Below are 23,285 nucleotides of genomic sequence, written 5' to 3' on the forward strand. Positions count from 1 at the left end.
TGTTTGCTTTTAAAGAAATCATATTTACTGTCACATAGGATGAGGATATGCAACAGGAAGTCAACAGAGATTCCAAAACAGAGGGGCAAAGTCTTGACTTGGAGCTTTATCCAGAGCCTGCCATACTGCACAAATCCAAGGTTCCTTTCTGGCATCTATCCCTCACATAAAAATGCCAGTGGGACTGCAAGTGTTAAACAGAATGGGAAAACCTTATTACCCACCAGAAGACAGATTTTCTATTTTTAAAAAGAAAAATTGCATGAAGGATGAAATATTTCTGATTTCACAAAGGTTTAAGGCTTTCTTGGGGGAAAAAAAAAAAGCTCTTGAAAATGTTTAGGCTTTTGAATTAAAAAATAAATAGTGTAAAGATAAAACTGTTTCCTTTTTTTTCACTGAAGACTGAAACTCTGATTTCTGTTTATCAACAATAAAAATCTCCAGGCACAATTCTGACAGCCAGTACTGAAAAGCATAACACCATCAAAAATCTAGTGGAGTTCTACTGTGGCTTCTAATTCTTTGCTAGACTCTGCCAGAAATTCACTTTTTGTGCTTTATGACATATTTGAGTGGAGGAGCTTAGTTGTTAAGCCTTGAAGATGAATAAGAAACTTCCTAACTGATCTCTTCTGTCAGGAGTTGGTTTCAGATTGATACTTAAACTGTAGCCTTTAGAACATTAACTTCTGATGCTTAAAGCACTGTTTGTTTGGGGTGTTTTGAGGAAAATGGCTTATAAAATGTTACTGGGTCCTCCTATAGGTAGTAAAGAAGACCCAGCAGAATCACAATATACAACAGAAAATGAATCCTACAGAAATATCAACTCTAAGGTTAATGTAAATTTTAAAAATAAATTCTGAATTTCTCAGATTTGATGTTATGACCCAGTTTTGGTGTTTTAAAATGAAAGACTCATTTAGAAAAATGTAACAACTCTTCTAGACATGGTCACTTCCAGAAAAAGTGTATTCAAGCAGAAAAAAACCACCTTTTCCTCCCTGTGGCACTAGCTGCAAAATCAGCCCTTAGCTTCTGTCTCAAGGCACAAGGAAATGAAGTTGCTTTCCTGTGGGGGCTTTGTTGCAGTTACTTTTTCCAGGGCGTTGTGTTTCAGCATTTCAGGGGTGAATGATGGCAGGGCTGTTTGTCAGCCCGAGTGTGGCCAGGTGCTTTGGGGACGTGGGTTGCATAGCACTGAGCCAGGGCTCTGGTTCTGCAGGGCTTGGCTCTCCAGTTACCACTGGAAACCCTCTATTATGTCCCATTCTATAGCCTGGCCAGAAGAAACAAGCCATTTCTGAAAAGTTAAAGCAGGGGTCATATCTAATTGAAACAACTCAATGCACAGGTCAGATCTGAAGGATCTTTAATGTGAAAGATCATGAAATAAAGAGATTTAAGCAATTGTTGAAACATGTAATTTCAAAAACCAGCCACACAAAGGGAGATACCAGTTGACCACCACAGGGAAAGCCAAGCCACAGCTCAAGGATGATCAATAGCTGATCCATGTTGCCCTCATTCTTGGTCAAAATTAATCTTGGTTGGGTTTTTTTGTTTGTTTGTTTATCATGTTTTGGTTTTTACAATTTAAAGCTCAGTTATATAAAACTCTTCCTTTCAGTGGTGGTTAAATGAATCAAATAATTTAGATGTAAAACTGCATTCTGGATCAAGCTCTTTCCTTCTTTTCCTCCCATCTAAATGTGTCCAGGCAGAATATAATATAATTCCATCATGAAAATAAACTTTTTGGGTTTTATGTGTTGGAAGAGGCAATGTCAGCTGTTTTTTTTTCTAGGAGCTAGATCCTTCAAGTCTGATCTATGCAAAATTGTTTCATTTACATAATTGAATCAATGACCACTGATTTTGGAAACATAATATACAAACATCTCTGCAGTGCAGTCCAACCAGCATTTATTATTGAGCAGGGGACCAGAAATTGGAAAGAATTGAACTATTTTCATTGCTTATTCAAGACAGTAGGGATGGAGGCATATAAAGTCTTTCTTATTTTAGGTACACACACATCAGAGCAGTTTAGATTGAAAAGTTTAACACTTGATCCAGTAGGAAACTGGTTGTTTCCTAAAATTTCCTTATCATAGGAAAGCCAAGAGTAGCATGAATTTTAAACTACCCCCGTAGGTTACTGGTTATTTCTAAGCTAGGTACAGTCCATGTAAACATTTAGAGCAGCAAAATACTTTTTAACAGAACCTCCCACTTCAAAAGCAAAGATAAATGGGAAGCTAGATAGTTTTATGGAAAATGAGAGGTCCACACACCAGTATAACATAGACAGTCTTATGAATCATGAATCTGCCAGGAGGAATCCTGTATATGTGGAATCCAACTGCACAAGATCAGCATCATAAGCTTTGGAGTGTTTGTTTGAAAAGTCCAATACTGATTTTAGAAGGGTGATGGAAGGAAAGCTTTAACCCCATTACCTGGCAGACTGAACAATTAGCAAAGTTTTAAGAGGAGTTTCAAGAACTTTTCCTTGCTCTATAAAAGGCAGGTATGTGCTATGGCCATAGAAAGCCACTTACAAGAGGACTAAATCAGTAGCTGATGCTTCCCTGGATATACTGTGGGATGTTTTCCTTTCTGTGGCTTGCTTTGGAAGTTGATGGGTATGATATGGAGTCTGTGTGCATCAAGTCCTGTGTTTTGTATTAGTGCCCTGGTACCCAAGGGGTTAGTTTTTAAGGGAGCTTGTAAGACCCTTTTCTTTAGCCAAGTGCCACAGCCGCAAAGAGCTGGAAAAAGTCCTGTGCTCCCCTCTTGCTATAAAAGACTGATTTTGAAGGGTCACCACTAACTAATGGTGATAACTGACCAGACAGGCCACCAGGGAAATCAGATTTTAAATTGTAGAATAATGAAAAACTACATTACATCAAAGATCACTTTAAAAGCCAAGATGGAAACACACAGCAAATTGGTGGTAACTTGTCTGTTTGGGATATCAGCAGCTAAATCCAGTGTGCAAATAATGCAGGTGCTTGTCCAATTTGCTGGTAGGGAAGGGAAGCACTTTTAAAGAGGGAATAAGATACAGCAGAGATGGAAGCCTCTAAATACATGCCAGTATCTGGAGAGGACAGCACTAATGAGCCTTGGCTTTCTCTCTCAGTGCTACTGAGATGTGGTCTCTGGCATGAAACTTGGTGCTGATCTAGACACACCAAACTCTGCCTGGCTCAGGCAGGAAGGAGTCTTGTGCAGGATGACTTTGTGAGACAAGAAGCTTTCCTGGTGCAAACAAGGGCAAAGGAGCAGGGCTTGCATCTCTTCTTCTGTCAGCCTCACCTCTAGTCAAAGCATGGGCAGGGGAAGGCTTTTTGCAGCTTTAACACTCAGGACCTCATGGCTGTTTTCAGGGGAATCCAGGATGATTTCAACTGGGTTATAGATGGGGAACTGAGATGTTAATTGCCTTGTCTATATTATACAAAGAAACATATGGCAGAAGATAGATCAGACCTGGACTCTCCCACGGCCCCAACTGACAATGTAAAGGCCAGCTCACTCCTTCTGCTTGTTAAACTCCCATATGTTGCACTGCTAAATTCTTCTAAATAGATTTTTAATCTGCTTTGTACTGTCACACTTAATAATTTGAAGTATTGGAGTAGGCACATTTCTTACAACTCATAAGAGGAATTAGTTCTTAAATAAAATATCCTTATCACTTATTTGATCTTGCTCTGCCTTTGTGGGAAAAACTTGGGTTTCTCTTCTAGTTTCTACATTTCCCAAGTATATTAGCAGCAGAGCAAGGGAAGAAATAGATTCTCCAAAAACCTCTCTACTACAGGCTTTTTAACAAAAGGATTTTTTAAAATAAAAATGAATGTCACTGTGCACATAACATAGGCTAAGATAGCAGTAGCATTGTTTAAATGTTCTCTTTGGAGTTTTAATTCACCAGGAAAACCCTCTCAGGGAAATTAAATAGTACTCATGGGAAAGGATCCTTCTTTCAGCAAGTTTTCTTGGGACTTTCAGGGCCATTAACAAGCCTAATACACTGCATTACCTTTCCAGTCACTTCTTTTCCCTTTGTTGTGATACCTACTTAAAATATCAAAGCTGTGAGAAGTTCAATGAGATATTGAAAACTGAGTAACACAGGTTTTATATGACAATCCCAAATCCCTCCCTCTGTCTTTTTTTTCTTTTTTTAAAAAAAGGTTTTTGCCAGCATCACTGGATGAAAAAGAAATAAAAAGTCCATGGGTGGGACATGAAGAACTGACAAGGTAAAGCCAGATCAAAAAGAAGCCTCCATTAATAAATCAAAGAGGCTAAACAAAGGGTTGAACAGGGAAAAAAAAAAAGAAAAAGTATTTTGAATCCTGTAACCTAGATGTTAACTGTCCTAATTCAGCATTATTTAGCACTCGAGAGATTAATTCTTAGTCATCCTAACCTGAAGAAGTGGGAGGGGGAGAAGCAACATTCCTCTGGTAGGATCAGGAAAAATGGCAAGGTTAGGAAACAGTGGCCAAAATCAATGTATTTGTTTCCTGGGTACAAGGAATGGGAAAAAGTGCTAGTTCTGGATACTTCTAATTGAATGCTGATATTTGTGGGGTTTTTAAGGTGGTGGGGTTTTTTGTTTTGTTGTGTTTATTTTGTTTGTTTGTTTGTTTGTTTGTTTCATGGGTCTAATAAAGCTAGAGAAGGAATTTGGAAAAAAGGAAGTGCAGACATAGCTCTGAAAGTACACCTAGATAATTTGTTAACTATCCCTGAACAGAAATAAATTCCTAGAATAGGAGCTGGAGGTGACAGGCCTGTTGCATGCCTTTTAACTAAAATCAGTTCTGTATTTTTAGAATTAGCTTTCCATCAGATCTTTTCCTTTATAACTGTTTTGCTCATCAGTGTGACTAGGTATGAGTAACAATGAATAAAGCTGTGAGAACCTCATAGTGCAGAAGCAACTGCTAAACCAAAACCAGGAAAAATGTTTAGAAGACTTCCTAATGCTGTGATGCCATTCAGCATATATTCCATGCTATGCATAAGTTTGTGATCCAGTAAGTCAATTTGCTTTCTCAATCCTGGTCCAAAAATTTCTTAGTCAAGGTTTACAACAGGTTCTGAATTCAGATCAAATCCTGACTTCTTGTTAGTGGATGTAATGTGTTGAATAAGACTTTATCCTGAGTTTTTCAGTATCCAACCCAAGTCTGATGGGGTGAGAACACAATACCCAGGAGCCCAAACTGCAGCATAATACACAAAAAGCTCCCAAGAGTCAAAATAGCTTCATATAAGAATAAACATACAGAATTCTTGCACAATTTATGATGTATAAATATAAATTACTGAGCATATCAGATATAAAATGAACATATTTCCACCCTGAATACACATTTGGTGGAACTATAGAAATATATTTCCTTATGATTATATTTTTTAGAAAAAAAAATAAATTAGCAAGTGTCCTCTTCCCATTGATACAGTAAAATTTGTTAGTGAAGGTGTGAGACTTCTGCAGTTCTTTGCTCTTTGTGTTCAGCTACTTCACCCTGGGAATTTTCAAAGTCAAGCTGAGATGCCATCTGTATAATCCCATTGAATGAAAACACAGATTTGAAGATTTAGTAATCCAAATCCAAGCACCCAGGCTTAACTTTTAGAAACTAACATTAAAGTTCCTCATTGCTGTGAACAGAGGTCTGCACCTGCTGGGTTTATTTCCAAAGATACAAGTATAAGCCTTTGCAAATGGCTTTTGCTTTACTTAGACATCCTGTGTTTGACTGGGCTCAATTAGAAAGTGAAGGCAAATCTTTTCTTTTTCAGCAATAATCTGCTACATTTTTTAAAAATAAATATTCTTTTGAACATGCTTTTCAAATCAGACATCCACTATGGTTCCTTCACAACTGAACTGTGTTTTTTTTATTAACCTGACACTTTCAGGTGGACTTGATAACCCCTAATCCTCAAATGCTCCATAATCTTTTCTTGTTTCGTAAATTGCCTTTAAGAAAGTAACCTAGACATGTCTTTGATGTGGGTTTGTCCTTTATTTACTACAGCTTCTGAACACCTTTGATAAATTAATCTCCCCAATAGAACAGCAATGTGTAACTCATACTTTGATGCCTGCTATTGAGGGAATTGCTATTCACCACTGCTACTCAGTGGCTTAGAGGTTCAGGAGAAAATTCACAGAAGGCATCCTCATTTGAATGGTTTCATATATCCAGATGAGGAAGACTATTTGTGTGCTTCAGCAACAAACCATTTCTTCCCTAATAACTTCCACACACTGTATCCTGCAGTTCTGCAACCGTGCATGTGTGACTCACTGTGAGTCAGCTTTCAGAAAACAGTGGATTCTGGGAGCAGTTAAAATATATAAATACATATAGTTACAAACAAAAATAGGCATTGAAATAAATAAATAAATGTGTATGTGTCTGTGGACACACCCCACTAGGGTTCAGGGGACCTGTTGCTGCATGGTATTTCAGGACAACCTGTTGTACAGCATTTCAGGATGACCTGTTGTACAGCTCTTTACACCCTGCAAACCGACACATTTCTGATTAATCTGGTATTTAGCTTTGAGAAAAAGATATCTAATTCACATGACATGTGGCACACAGGCAAATTTGAACTTCTGGAACCAAACGTGGAACCCTACAGGCTGTATTTGTTTGAATTATATCAGCAGTGCCATGGTAAATTGTCACTGAAAAGATAGTGTATATATGTGTGGTGTGAGTACACCCTGCCAAATCATCTCTGCTTTTATTAGCCCTGCATCCTAGATTAGTGCAGCTCAAACATGACACTGATGATTGGAGGCCATAACTTTGCAGCATACTTGAGTCTGAAAAGGACATCAGAGTGAGGGCTTTTGGCATCTTGTATTATTAAACCCTTAGACACAGTAGAAACTGAAAGTGACTATCAGTTGAAAACAGAAACTTGCTGATGTACTGTTGTTGTTACCAGCTTACATAAAATAATATACCCAAAAGATTCTGAGCAATCACCCAACATTTAAAAGAATTCTTAATTTTAAGATACTGGCTTAAAACTATGATTTAAGTGCCTGGGGTTTTCTTTTCAGAATAAGCAACATTCCAAAAGCGTTTGATACTGAAAATGGATATAAACAACATTATAATTAGGCAAAGTCTATTTTGGGAATGTCAGAAAGAATGTCAAGAGTCTGTTGGGCCAGTGCCCAATGTCATCATTTGGTATAATGACTCTATTCATCTCATTTAAACCCAAAATCACAACATTTTTCTAAACTATAGGGCAAAAGATGGGAGATTTTCTCATTCTCTTCTCCTCACACTTTGAAATTATGTTCACTTTTAAGATACACTCTGTGTCTTCCACTACTTGTGTTCTGCTTTTATCTCTTCCTTTCTACACAGAGAAGAGTAGTGAACTTTTCCAAAAATTGCAGACACAAATATGAGTGTCAAAAGCTAGGCTTAAAGACACTGTGATGTCTGCTCATTCTCAGAGAAGAAAAGGGCACAGAAGAGATTTAAAAAAAAAAAAAAAAAAAAAACTGTAATAAAAAGAAGCAAAAGGAATTTGACATTTTTTCAGTTTTCCCTCCTGTGATGGATGAGTCTGGATATTGTCTTGTTGTATTCATATCCAACGCCTCAGATTATAATTTTACGTAATTGAGTTTTCTGTCTCTACTAATATTTTTTTTTTGCAAGGGGGGTGGGATATAGGTCCAGGTTGCATTGAGGTGTTTTGAAATTTCTGTCCTTGTCAAAACTTTACTGGACATGATCAGTCTGCTCTAGCTGGACTTCAGGAGGTTGGTCTGAGTGAACTCTGAGGGGGTTCCAGCCCAAATTATTCTGTCATTCTGTGCTGCTGATGTATAAGGAGGTAACTAAAAAGACATAGCACTTTTCCCTCACGTGGCTGTGAAACATGGGAAAAACATGATGTCTTCTCTATAAATCCTTAGTAGTCCCAATGAAGATACTAGTGCTAAACACATTTTTGTGTAGTTGAAGGAGTTGGTCATTTACATTTTGAAATGATGTTGCAGATCTCTGGGTTTGGTTTGTAGAGGAATGGATATCCACCTATCAGCTCACATCTCAGATGATGCCTCCAAGTGCTTCTCCTTCTTTCTCTTTACATTATTGCCTTTCCATGTTTTACTGAATAATTGGTAATTCAAGTTCAGCAGTTACCTTTTTTGCTTTTAATCATTCTCACGCACTGTTAGCAAAGAAAAGAATATTCCAGTATGATCACATATTTAGAAGACTGATAAATGCCAGCTAACACATCAGCTAAAGATGCCAAGAGTAGAAAAAAATATGCCTCAAACAATAGCAATTGTAAGTATACTCATTATTTATCTACTGTTTTTACTTTTTCCATCTAGAAAAAGAAGAAAGAAGAAATGCTCCTAAGTCCTGTCTAAGGGCTCAGTTCTGTCATCATGTATGATAATAGAAACCAAAAGTTGATTCAGCCAGTTCTGACTTCAGTCACAGGTTGCATTTGTGATAAGCTGAGCACCAAGTGAGGTAGCTAACACACCCCAGCACCACGTGTGGACTCTTAGCTCCCCAGCCTTATGTGCTGCAGTGAAGGCTTTTACTTCAGAGTTACCACCTTTATTTTCCTTAGAGGTTTTGGAGAGAAATAAGCTTGTGATTAAATGTAATTCTGAAGTCAGTAATTTAAGTTGTAAGATGAATGCCAGCACAGAAGTGCCTCTTTTCCTTGGAAAAAAAATAAGAAAAAGAAAACAAAGGAGAGATATTTGGATGTACGAGGATATGCTCTAGACATCTGAAGCAAGGTGAATTGAACCTCACCTTCTGTCCATGAATCAGCAGTTTTCCACAGAGCAGTTCTGTAAGTAGAGGAAAGTCTTTGTGCCCCTGAGGCACTCTGGCCATGTCTGTGTGTCTGGACCCAAGTCCCTCTGCCTGGCTGCAAATGCCCTACTTTCATGGAAAGGAAGCCTAAAGAAGCAGGGCATACAAAATACGTGGTATGGTCTGAGCAAGGAGAAGGCCAAGACCCTGTGGCAAGCACCATTATGTGCAACTTCATTCTTGAGAGAACACTTATGAGGCAGCTCTTGGGCTGTAAACACGTACTGCAGTTCTCTGTACATCAGGATCTCCATCTAGATGTTCCCTTCTTTATGCTCCTCAAAAACCAGATAAATCTACTAACCTCAGATAATCCTATTTGGTGTATCAGCACAATCAATATCTTTGGTGACACAGATGTTGCCCCAAAGTAAGCTGGGGGGAATTTGGGCCAGGGCTGCTCCCCTCTAGGGCTGTCAGAGGGATTACTATTTGAAGTAACAGCACAAGTTGCAAATTTTCTTGTCTGCAGACACAGACAAATGAGATGGGACAACAGTCTGAGCAAGGAGCTCTTTGTGAAAGGGAACTGGAGAAGTGGAAAGTCTGTGCTCAATTACATTAACAAGATAAATCATTTATGTGCCTCGAATCGAATTTGCTGCGTGGTTTAAGGGCATCATCACTATATGCAGTGTTGTCATTCCTTGTTAGTTGTTATTTCCTTGTTATTACATCTAATTCTTATTGCCTCTCAACTGTTCACACTCAGAAAGAGAAGTGCTTGAGTTTTCTGTCTTCTGTTGCTATGTAATGTGATATAAAACAAGCTCGGAGTGTCTCTCTCAGTGTATGCAGCCAAAACTAGGCCAGAAATCCTTTCTGCTGCAGCTGCTAATCATTAAATCATGGACTTGTTCAAGAAGCCCTATATCCTTAAGTCAAACTGCATGAGAACCTATGGGAAGGGATTCATATGTCAACGAAGAAGTCCCCTGGGATACGGTCTATGTGCATCCTCTTTGTACTTTTGGATACAAAAGTCTTTTGGTTTTAACAGAATCACTGCAAAATTATGTGTATTTGAATGGACACAGAGAGAGAAGGAGAGGGAGAGAGCTGGTATTATTTTAGTAGAGATGCTCAGAAAACTTTAGTAGCAATGAGAATTCAAAAAAAAAAAAAAAAAGAGAGGAAGAGAAAAATGAAAATTTCACAAAGTTTAGTTATTTTCCTTCTAAGCATTCTGCAGATACAGTAGGCTATTGTTATAAAAAAAATAATTTCATGTTGTATTTGTACAACAATTGGGGAAAAAGATAATTGTGGACATAATGTTTTCAATTTCAGACAGTGTCATTTTAGGCATACTATTACTATGGTTGTAATTTGAACTTTATTCAGCATGTTTTTACTAAAACCCTTTTGATTTAAAATTAAAACAAAAAAAAAGCAAAATCTGCAATGAGATCTGCCTCTGTGTTAACAATGATTTGTAAGTTTAAAAAATATTTGCTAATATGCAAAAATATTTCTACCAGGCCTCATTTCCTAAGTACAAAATTAGATTTTTACAAAACTGAGTGCTTATACACATGCACTGCAGTTTTACTGAAGTAATTTCAGAATCAAGAAGGGTTGATGTTTTTTCTTCATACATATAAATCATCAATATTCAGTATCTTTTTTAAGGAATGTTTTAGCCATGGCACATCCTATTACAAACCCCTCTGTGTTAAAATATCCTTCAACCTTGAAAGAAAAGGAAAGAAAAAAAAAGAAAGAAATTCTGTGGTATTTTATGGAAATGTTCTCAAAATAAAAAGGACATCCTGCCTTGCAATGTGTATTATGAGACAACCTCAGCAGCAGGGCTATACATGTCCCCCAGTGCAGGGCTCTGCCATGCAGAGAGCAGGGACACCTGCAAAGAGCAGGTCTGGGGCCTCTGTAGAACTTTCTGTTATGATGAGGACTCATTCTCATTTCCAGCCTGGCAGAGCCATGATTTTTGGCAGGTGAATACTACTAACAGTAGTCTACCCCACAAGGGTGTTTGCTAGACTCTAATACGTGCCATATTTGAAGATAACTAGGAAGTGCTCTAGAACTGAATTCCAGTCTGTCATCATCTGTAGGGTTTTTGCCACTAGCTTCAACAAGGAGAGGATTTTGTTGTACAAGGAAAACAAAATAATAGGTTTTTATGAAACTCAAAGAGCACAGTATTAGTAGGATAACTCTTGAGTGCTCTCTTAAGTGTAACAATATTGATCTGCTATCACTGACCTCCTACGTCTGCAAGTAGAATGACACAGCAAAGGCTGTTTATTTTCCTACAGATCAAAGAGAGGCAACAAAAGAGATCTTCCCAAAAGGTGGTTCACTGCAGAAGTCAGTGCCCTTGTTTCCCTATCTGATCAGCAGATTCCTTGGGCTTGCATTGATAAACCCTCTGCTGCTCAGTCAGCCCCAGCCCTGTCATCAGTCTTGTCGGACAAGATGCCTGACTCTTCCCAGGCTGCATGGGAGAATAACAGTGTTGCTCTGGCCTAGCTAAAATACAATAGATGGGAGCTGGAATATAAAGTGGGGAATTCCTCACATACCTTCCCATTTTCATGCACTATTGGCAGTGAAGAAGGGAAAAAAAAAAAAAAAGAAAAAAAAAAAAGAGAAAAAAGCTCTTTGGCATTCAGCCAGATATTTCATTCTTTTTCCTTTTAATTGCCTGAAGTCGTTCCACATTGTGCTGGAGTCCCCCCTCCCCGACTCTCCTTTCTCCCCATCCTTTCCCTCCTTCCCCCTTGCAGCCCCTCTCAGCCCCATGGCACTGCAGGAAGGCTGGGTCCTGCCTCCCGTGCAGTCTCCAGAGAGAGGAACACCTGGGTGCCCACGTTCCTGGGATGCTGCTCTCTGCTCTGATGCAGAATCAGCAACAATCCCCCTGTGGAGCAGCAAGTTCTTGCCTTACCAACGTTGTCAGCCTCAGTGTCTGACATAGGACCACTTTGTTCCCTTGGGCAAACTGTGATAGTTCAATGGAAATCAATGAGACTGCAGCAACATCCATTAGCTGAGGGTCTTTCCCATATTATATTCATTATCCAAGGTGTCTTCCTTAAAGGCTTTAACTAAATGCCAGATCCCCACTGAGTACTTAAATTCCCACAACAGTGCCAATTACCTAAACCAGTCTCCTCTCCCAGCACCACACTGCTGTGTAGTGCTATTGGGATGTGCTGCACAGAGTTGTTTCATTCAACTTCAGAGCAGTTTGCATTTTAGTGAATTCAGTGGATCTTGCAAAGGCTCTGTCCCCACCCACTCTGATTTAATAGCTGAAAAATGCAGCAGCAGAAGGTATGAGAAGTAGTATTTTTTTTTCTGTAGCCAAAGAACCCTAATCAGCAAATTTGTTGTTTAATTGTGTTGAAGAAGAAAGCTCTAATAGACTTTGTCTAATATCTTTTAAAAGATTGCTTTTCTGTAATAATTGAACAAAGTACATTTTAAAGAGCTTTAAGGCAATCTTTACCTCCAAATCTTTATAAAACTGTTGGGTATGTTTTTATAACTTGCATTTCAGGACAGAGGATAAGAGTACATCAACTGTTCATTAGGGATCAGGTCCTTTAATATCTTACAGATTGGAATCTTTTTCTCAGAGAGTAGTCAATAAAAACTGTACACAATACTCATATAAATAAAAGCATGTTAGAAATAAAAGAAGATACTGTTTTATTTTTATTCTGTAACACCTCAATTTTATGGGTTATTCTGTAGAATTTAGGAAGAAATCAGTATACTGGATTTTGCATTTTAAGGTGATGTTTTGGGCCCTGGAGTAGTTGATTTCAAGCCTAACATCTGCATCCAATCTTTATTTATTCTAGTTCTCAGATGCCAATTTTATGTTGGTGGAAGTTATGGTGATATTGGAAAGGTTGTAGCACAACAAAAGAGAAAAGAAGATAAATCTTCCAAATCTTCAATTTCCTCCAACAAATGGATGAAAGAGTAAGACTATTGCCTTGTCAGGAAGTAAAGGTGTAGAAAAACAGACCAAAAAAAAGTACTGCTGATGGAGTTTCTACTCTACAAACCTTCAAGACAAATGCTTGCAAATGCAGATTGTTCAAAATAATTTTAGTACTCAGGTTCTTGCTGCATGTAAAGTCTTAGTCAAGTCTTACATGAGACTGAGGAACTTGCATGAAGACCAGCACACGAGAGCACCCTTGATTCTAGCCAGGATGGGGACAGCACTGCCTTGGGAAGTAATCTGTGTCCAGCCACACTTCCACTGAGCTGCTGCCAGTCACCCAGCAAGAGAGAATTTGATCTTGTGTGTTTCCCTTAGGCTGATGAGAGGAAAGCTGGCTTGGCTTCCCACCATGGTGCAGTCTCACCTTGTAACAGGACAGTGGGAAGGATAAAAAGGACAATCCAAAATGTGGCACGTTCAGCTGTTACACAAACCAGAGATGTAAAATTGTGACAGAGAGAAGGTGGAAGTGCAACAAGTAGCTAAGAGAGGGAGAAATAATGCAAACTTTCAAGAGCCCTGCAGTGATGTAGTGTATTCAGTGGGCATGTAGTAAGGGTGAGTATTTGTGCACTGATTATATCTCTGATTTACAAAGCACTTTTCATTCAGAGATTTACATCTGCCTCACATACACTAGTGCCAAAGTCACCACATCTGCCAGCAGAAAGAGCCAGCCCTGGAATGGCATTAAAAGCAAATGCTGTCTAATGTTCTACTTTTTAAACACAAATATCAAAGAGAGGGGGGAAAAAAGAGTGTTGGAGGGATGGGGAGGAGGGAGGGAAGAGGCAATTGCTTTTGCAGAAACTGCAGTTTCTTTCAAAAAACCTGTCATTGGCATCTTTCCCCAGAAAACATTTTGTCATGCACATCAGTGTATGTCTTTAAGGAGATCAATCTAGAGAAGGAGTCAAACCAACAATCATCATGTGACAGATTTTCAGATGGTGTTCTCATCAATCACACTGATAATGAGGTGGCAAATTGCTGTCTTATAGCAAAACTAGAAAGACAACTACCCCAGTAGGTGTCAATGAATATGTCAAAGGATTGTCCCTAGGGGAGTCTAAGAAGGTTCTCAGAAACCTTTTTGTGAAGCCTGAATGCAGAATACTTTATTGATCACTAAAGAACTTGCACTGACATGCTATTTCCCCATGACATTTGAACCACCAATTTCCTAACTCATGGTGAGTACCTATTTGGTAAACACTTTGGGAGTTTTCTTTCACCTTTAGATATACTAAAAAATCTTGGTTTAATATTAGCTCAGTCTTTCATCTCCTAAAAGAACATCAGAAGCAAAGTTTTACAAGATATAAGCAAGCAAAATGCCTGAAAATATTTCATGACAAATAATTACTGTGACCTAGTTATACGAATTCAGAATGAGTTTGTTTAGATGATGTTATGAGCTTTTTCTTAGTTTGATTAGTATCTTTTATTCTCCTTTCTTAGGGAAGCAAGTAGTCCTGCTGATGGAGTAATCTGCTATTAATCGGCAGAGCTGGGTTATGGGTACAGTGACTTTTGAAGAGAAAATGGTCGTTTTGTTTCCTATTTCCTAAGTCTCTTAGCATCTGAATCACAGACCAGTATCCTCCTGCAGCTCCAGACCACGCAGTGGTAAATTGCTATCACTCCAGGTTGCCTTCTAGAGAGTTTTGGTTGCACACAGGCTGCTGATTACCAGGTCTGGATTTCTGTGTGCCTTGTTTATCTGTTTGCAAGTGATCATGGCAATGCTTATTTTCTCACATTTTTATCAGAGTGCAAACAGTATGAACTGTCTTTTTTGGTTCTGAGGGAAATTAGATTGCAAAAATTGTAACAGTGAAAATTTTACACAATGCTTTGATTGCTCTTGGCTCAACTGTGAGCCAAATTTCACAAGATTTCCCTCAATATTTACTTAAATAACTCCAAACTCCTGAGATAATTCCTTCAAGATTAACACTGCTCAGTTTTGTAAGAAAATATGCAGATGAGCAGACGGAATCTGTTCACTTTTTCCTTGGAAAACACTTTGATAAAAATTTTCGTTTAAAATCAGTTACAAAAAGAAAATATCCAACCAACTAATAATATTGCACAAAAAGATTTTACGCTGAAAAAAGGTTTTATTTCAATAATAAATATTTTAATGCAAACATTTCAATTTGATTAAGATAACTAATCAAATTGCTTAGTACAACTGTTTCTAATATTGAGTTTAGCAATGCAGAATCATACTTGGAATATGTTTCCTAATGTCCATTTGGGCTTGTGTGGCTGAGGTCAAATGTACTGGGGACACAGCCTTACTTCCCTATAAAACTGTAAGTGAATGGTTGGTAGCTCATAGTGCACATGGTAATTAAATGTGATTATTTGGTATACCTTTACATTGCAATTAAATGCAAAACCTTGGTATAAAAGCACCAAGTTTTTACACATGCAGCTGCCTAGGGTTACACATGCCTGGTGTTGAATATGTAGGCATTCAAAACTACAGAAATCTGGTTTTATACTCAGCCTTTGTCATAACAAATGAAATATGTGCAAAGCACATGTAACAATTAAAAATACAATTGCAAGCAACAATAATGCAAAGGCAAAGAAGACCAGTGTATTCTCTATGTACTACTTATACCTGCTTGCTGGCAAGTTCTGCCTTAAATCAAAGGAGGCATTAGGCTAATTTCACATGCATCTTCTGTCAGAAGATGGTTGTGAAAGTCTGAGAAAAGCAGCCCACAAGATTGTTTTGCAGAATTTCAAGCGTTAGAATCTGGAACAATGTCTGGGATTGTTCCTGCTTCTGACCTTTGACATTCCACGAAACAATATACTGAAGCACTGCTCTACTTCAACATTATGAGTAATGTATTTCAAAGGGTTTATGAGCCTTATCTAATTCCAGTTAAAGTTAATGGAAAAATACCCAATGAACAATAGTAATAGTAAGTGTAGTCTAGTTGGATTGCCAAGGGGCCAGCTGTGAAAGGACCACTATTGTGCTAGACACTCAGCGGAGCAGGAGCAAGCTCAAGTCCCAAAGCATCTATGATCTGAACAGACAAGACAACCCCATGGGGAGGGAATAAAATAGCCCAGGAACTGAAGGCATCCTATTATACCATCAGTAATTGAGTCATATCAGTATTTTGTATCTTGGATCTTAATCTCCCAATTAATACAATTGGCATTAGAGACTTGAACTAGAGCAATCCCAACTGCATCTTAATTGGAATTTTTGTGTTTGTTTGTTTGCATTTCTGTTGTATCTGGAGCTCTGTTCATATTCCTTTAATATCTTGCCTGGACATTTAAGGCATGAACAGTGTGGGATCGCAGAGGAGGTAGCAGGTATGTTTTTTGAAGGCAAGGGAGCACCACAGCCTGAGGAAGATTTATAGGAATGTCAGTGACACGTATCTTGGCGTATGGAGTAGCTTTACATATATTTACTAAACCTCCAGGAAATCTGCTGTGATAAGTGCTACTGAGCCAGGCTTGCCATGGGATTTAGGATTTTTTCCCTTTCACACGTGCCCAAACAAAGCAGAAAGGCAGGCAATGTGAAGATTAGTGACACTCCTGCCATGCCTACCTGAGTTGGCTGTCCTCCTCTGGTGCTCCCCTGTGTGTGGCTAGTGTGGGTGGAGTTGAGTCTTCCCCATATGACTTTGTGGATCATATAGACTCAGGAGGGCTGTCTGTTTCTCTCCTTTTTGCAAATTTCACAAATACATTCAATATTGGGGCTTTACTTGGCCAAAAGTGTATAACACACACTCTGCGGTTTCTGTACTGATCAACACCAACACCCAGGAAAAGACAGGGTCCCGTGGCACTAAAATCTAGATCCTTCTATTTTGAGCAATGAAAGAGAGAGATTGTCAAGTATCCTTTGAAAGATATGCTTGCAGTATAGTTTTGTCATTAAAAAATTGTGATGTTCAAGGCAATTAGGTGAAGAATGAGGCTTCTTCAACCATTCCTTTCCTTAAAGGCTCAGGGTGTAGAAGAGGAAGGCAAAGAGATATTAATGAGGTTGCTCTCTTGAGCCTGCATTGAAGCCCCTTCAGATTCTCAATCATGTCCCAGTCTGAAGATCTGTAAGAATTCTGAGGCACTATAAGCAGTGAAAACCCACAGCTGCTATTCACATCCTGAAATTAGTCTCTGTCCAGAACACTGTCTTGCAGGATTACGTGATCCTTTCTTGACACCCACTCACTCTGTCATTTCCTAAACTCTGATGTTTTTTACAGCATCTCTGGCAGTTATAAGAACACATGTACACATAACCCCGGAGCAGACTACAAACATGCTTTTACAAGTACACAAGGAGACATCTATTTCATAGGTCAACCAAAAGTAACTGGCTTTTATTGTTAAAGGGACTCGAGGGAGCACATGTATCACTGTTGGCTTCTCTCCACACTCACTCTACAAGACGACTACAATTTAATCAAGAATGAAGGCTGCATAATTCAAGCAACGGGGTCAAAAGTCTTGTGTCTACAGGAAAAGTGCACTGGTTGAACTTCAGTCAGTATTTAAATCAACATTATTAAAGCTAGGTTAAAAAATTAGGTAAGTAGATTAATACCACTTCTAATGTAATTTTAAATTAAGCTAATTTAAGACAAACTAATAGCTGTTCTTTTGTGCTAAAGTGAATATATTCCCACAAGAGTTTGCACTGATTTACCTAAATAAATTAAATTAATTTCCTGGGTCAAACCAGTGCAACTTTCCCACATGACTAAGGCCTTTAAAAAGGTTTTTAAAGATAGATATCTCAGTTAAACACTTAAGCTGTAGTCTGGATCCTGTTGAAGTCAATGAGACAGGAGAGCATGCTGCCAGCAAGGCATGCTCTGAAGTGTGTTTCTGAAGGAGTGGCTTCATTCTGCTCTCAGGAACAGAACTCTGCTTTAGTGGGAGTCATCTTAGGATCATGGCAAGAAAATATTTTTAATTCTTCCTTGTTGGTAGATGGAGACCAATCTTCGATACCTTCATATTAACTGGTTCGAATCATTTGTACCAGTGTAGCAACAGCCAAAGTAACACAGGGCACAGGGCTGAAACCACAGATACCTGCTTAAATACTCAGCTAGCTACCATGTGCTGCTCTGCTGTCCCCACTTACACTAACTAGTACAGTCATACAAACTAGTATTTTTTTTCCAGCAGGATAGATGGGTGTTGCATGGTAGGTATGGGCCCAGCTGGCATACTGGTTTGCTCCAGGTCCTCCTGTGCCCTGAAGTTGTGTTCCAATGTCTTTTATATGTTATTCCTAGCTCTGTTTTTTTACTTTAAGCTCAGGAAAAAATATTTCATAACTCAGCTTCTTCTTCCTTGTGTCCCCTGCTTCCTCTGTATGACTCTGAAGCTCATCTGGGTAACAGCTGTTCTCTTCCACCTTCAGTCCTGTGCTAATGCTGTGTCCTCATCTTTCTACATGCTCATGTGATTTGTATTGAAAACGAGTTCATTACAGCAGCTGCTTCCAGCAATCCCGTTTGGGATTTGCACCTCTTCCCCACGACAGCAGGTCAGCTATTGCTAGGTGTTTGGGAATTCTCATGCCAAAGGAGAAGGACTCAGCTCTCCCACAGAGCACTGACAAAGCTTTTTCACCGACTGCAGGCCTCCTGCTCAGACACCCAGTATCACTTGTCTTCAAAGTAGCAGCAAATGATGGATGCTTTGAACATGGTGCATCTGTCATACAAACCACACTGCTTGTGTGTTGTAGTGAGACCCTGGCAGTACAGAAGAGAAAAAGAGTGATCAGAGTAACCTTTTATTTTTCTCCATTTCTTCTACTTCTTTTAGGGAATGATATGGCAAACAGCATCAGGGATTGCCAAAATGCAGATAAATTTGTAGCACCTTCACACCCGATGCTCTTTACACTGACTTGTGGAGTGAGGCCACTGCATGAAGAGGAGAGATGAATGCTTGTCCCTCTGATATGGGCAAACTCCTGACAGATTGCTCTGCCTGACTCCCAAATGGGTGTGTTGTGTCTGTGTGTATGGAAAGGTCTAACATAAGGGTGCTGCTAAACCATGTTTGGATAATTAGTGCTTGGTTTGTATAATAACTGCTTTTAGGGTGGACAATTTACTGGTCTGATTTCTGCTAGCCCCTCCTACAGCTTCCCAGGTGCTCTTCCTGGGATGAGTGCTACCTCAATGCTTTCTCTCCACTGTAGCCCTGTAAAAACAGTTGCATAAACAGTCAGCTCCAGGGCTGAAATGCAAAAGAAGGAAAGGGGAAGAGGAGTAAAATATCCTGTGACAGGAGCTAATAGGATTTATCTACAATATATGTATGCAAGTCAGCACAGGGCTGTGATGCTACCACCTAGCAAGAAAAGGTATGTGGAGTGGAATGAAGAGAAGGGCATTGAGCAAGGCTCTGAATGGAGAAGTGGACTCAAACCAACCTTCCCAGTGCATGACTGAGAGGTGGGCAGTTGTAAGCAGAATGTGCTTTCCTCCTCTGCTTGTTCTTTATCAGCGATTTCCAAACTCTCATCCCTTTACCCAGCTTTATCCAAGATTCCCTTCCAATTCCAAGGACACAGCTCACTGTTTTTGTTCTACCATCCTTATATCTCTTATTTTGTTTTTTCTGTATGAAAGAATTTGAAGCTCTTCACCCTGTTTCCAGGTTAATGCCTGATGGGCAGAGCACATATCCCCGTGTCTGTCAGTCATATAAAACAAAAGCAAGCTCTTCCAGTGTGTTTAGTCACTGGGTGGTCTTCCTATGTCTTGCTGGATCTGTTGTTGCTTGCCAGGACTCAGGTATATGTCAGCTGGATCACTTTTTATTGTACAAAAGCTGATCACATCATGCAACACATTTCCATAAATATTTATTTGAATGTTGGTACAAACCTAAATCAGCTGTGTTTCAGTTCCTTTGGGTCACTCTGATTGTTCATGGGTAGAAGCAGATATTAATTGTAAGCAAATGCTGCAAACAGCCTCAGGGTGTGATTTCTGAATTGCTAAATATGAGTTCTTGCACCAAATAAATTCTTCTAAGCCTTGTGGGCACGTAGCTGGGGCACAGAAAGCTTCTAGCAACTCAGCTTGAATTAAAGATCTCAACAACTAGAAAGATATAATTTATAAATGATTTACTGCCCATTCATCAAATCATACAGGTCATAAAATCAGTATGAAAAACAAGGCAGAACTTGGTGAAAAAATAATGATGTGCAAATTATTCATCCAGCTCCAGATAGAAGAAATAACCTACTGCCTTTCTTTGAGTTGGGTATATTTCATACTCAAGTAAAACATTCTCAAAAAAGCTCATAATTAATGAAATAAGGCATTCAGTCAAAGGAGAGTCAAGGAGAGATACGAAATACAATCTGTTGCACATATGATTAAGTAACTCCTTGGAAGTCGACAAATCAATTTTTTATAATGAAAATTCCAACTGGAAGAGGGAGTGCCAGTGAACTTGGTAAGATTCTTCACTTTCCTTACTGGAAAAAAGAGCACCTTGAATCTGATTTTGGCCTCCCTTGCACTCAGTTTATACAAGTCAGAACATAATTAGTCCCTTTTTTTCTGCCTTTAAAAATTATTTTTCACTAGGACTAAATGCTGACAACTGCTTGCTTGGTGAATTGGGGATTTTTATAGTATGGGTAAAATGTTAAAATTATGTAGTGACCATAATTATGTAGTGACCAAATTATGTAGTGACTGGGTAACTACACCTAACCTCTTTCTTTAAAGATAGTATGGGTGAAATGTTAAAATTATGTAGTGACCATAAGTGTCTGGGTAACTACACCTAACCTCTTTCTTTAAAGTGTAGACTAATTACAGAGAAGCAGAAGACAAGAGATCTTCCCAAAGGAATGTTACATTGTAAAAGAATCATGTAACTTCACCACTTCATCTGCCTGAATGATAAATAAATACAAAAGCAAGTAGAATACCTCTAATTATGTCCTAGGGCAGTCAACATGTACTTAGCCTGATTTTCTGCAAAGGAAAATGCATTGCCAGTGAAGGAACCTACAGTTCCATGTACAGAACCCCCAATACACTAAATAATACAATAAAATAATATCTGTTTAAATTTCTAAATATAGGCTTAGATATCTGGGGTTTTAAAATTTTTTTGTCAAATATCCTTGGTTGTATCTACTGTTCTTTAAGTCTTTGCTCACCTACAAAGAAAGGCAGGATATGAACAACAACAACAACTAATCCTATAACAGTGTAAAAAGTTTCATTGGTCACACTTAAAAGAATCAAAATAGTTCAGTAAATTAGGAACTGACAGTTCTGACACCAGTTTACTCTAATTCTTAGAGAGCTACTTCCAAGTCTCAACTCTCTCACCTGTTTAACTGCAAAGTACTGACTTGAAGCTGAGGAAAATTCCGGGAGTTTTTACTGATAATAAAATACAACTGATCTCACATTGGAAACCAAGTAGCTTTTTAATCCTTTCTTCACACTACTTGGGAGATGATGTATGTTAACTGTTACTGTCACTTCATATGATAAATACATTTACTTTGGAGGCATCAGGAGAAGTCATGATGTCTCCCACCAGTGTGAGTTAAGCAAGTTACTCTATTTCAGATATAGCTTTTCCAGCACAGATTATAATGAATATGGAGGAATCAAACTATTCCTATTTAGAGATACCTTGCATAAAATTATCAATGGAGAGAAAGTGAGCTTTTAAGCATAATAAGGAAGTATGATACTTCATCTTTCAGTGTGTTTGGCTCTGACAAGAAAAAACAAGGGCTTGCAGATGTGTTGACATTTCTCCCCTTCAGGTTGCTCGTATTTAATACACTTTTAAAAGAAAATAATTTTAAAATGCTATAGGATCAAAGCAAATAGACTGGGTTATGAATCCAGATAAAAATGTGGAGAGACAATATTGGGAAATCTTGGCTTATAATTTCAAGGATTTTTCTCATGGGAAAAGTAACACTTTGCTTTAATAAAAGAAAAAAGTTACAAGCACTACCCATGTGCTGTTTGATGTAACAATGTTATCTGCTCTCTGGGCTTTTTTTTTGTTTCTGTTCAAGGCATAAAATAATTATTGAAGAGGGCTGTTTCATCTCCGTAGAGTACAAAAGTCCTCTTGCTAATTGCCACATCAAATGACCAGAGGACCCCAATGGAAACCTTCAAATGACTGTGAAAAAATTCAGGCCATCACTAAATGCTGGGCACTTTTTTTGTGTGTGTGATTTCCCATTGCAGATTAGGTTACTTGGGTGTGGGCTTATCACACAGGAAAGGCCTGGCTGCAGATTAGTTCTGCACCATTGCAGGTCTGTTATGCCAGCTCCATCCTTGGCCAAATCGATGGCTAGCACCTTTATTGTATTTTTGTGATACGAAAGAACACTGGACTGTCCAGGCAACAAAAGAAGCAGCAGAAGGCCTACTGTGTTTCTAAAGTGTTACTTCTCTACTTTTTGTCATGCACCAGTGACATGAGTGCCGGGTCCCAGACTTTAACCTCACACAGAGTCAAAAAAAAGCTGTCAGTCTCGGCTTGTTCAAAGACAATTCTTTTGTGAAGATCAGACTAAAGTGGCATGGTCCATATACTCACTAAAGCATGCCGAGGAGTCAGAAAGTCATAATCCTCCTTTGTACTTATGGCCATTCACATTTTCCTCCATAGCTGGTGCCCAATTACCAGTGCTGTAATTTTTTTCTATTGTTAGAAAGGCATAAGGGTTTAGCTACCACTTATCCAATCGAGGTCATGACCTGATGTATTTAGGCTTTGCAAATATAAGTAACAGTTCCCTTATCAGTGTCACCAGGACTCTTTAACACTTAGCAAGCAGAAAGATAAATATACTTGACAGATACAATTTGATCCATTGCTAAGCCTTCCATTTTACCAATGACCCATGGCGCTCTGCCATTCAAGGGAATGTTAACTGTTATAACCTTACACCCTCCAGCACCAGCTCAGAAACTGGCCAACCTATGCTTAGAGGAAAGACTCATGTATGACAGCCTGTCAACCTGATCTATGACACGAAGGGTTTGCACTGGGAAACCAGGGATGATTCTGACCTTGCTTGCACTAGTTCTGCCTCAGCCCAGTTTTTGTGAGTCCTCCTGACTCACACCAGGACAAGAACTGGGCTCTGTCTCAGACCAGTTTACTTCCTGAAGGAAGCCAAAACCAGCTTACTTCTGTTGCGGTATTATTAGAAGCTTTTTACTTCTTGACTTTTTTATTAACTAACAAGGATTGCTTAATGTTATTTTATAACTCAGGTTGATCCTGAAAAGTTCTGATTACTTTCCTCTTCTCTTTCAGATTCTTTCTAAGGC

Source organism: Chaetura pelagica, unplaced genomic scaffold, assembly GCF_000747805.2.
Source record: "Chaetura pelagica isolate M959 unplaced genomic scaffold, ChaPel_1.0 scaffold401, whole genome shotgun sequence".
Taxonomy (NCBI): domain Eukaryota; kingdom Metazoa; phylum Chordata; class Aves; order Apodiformes; family Apodidae; genus Chaetura; species Chaetura pelagica.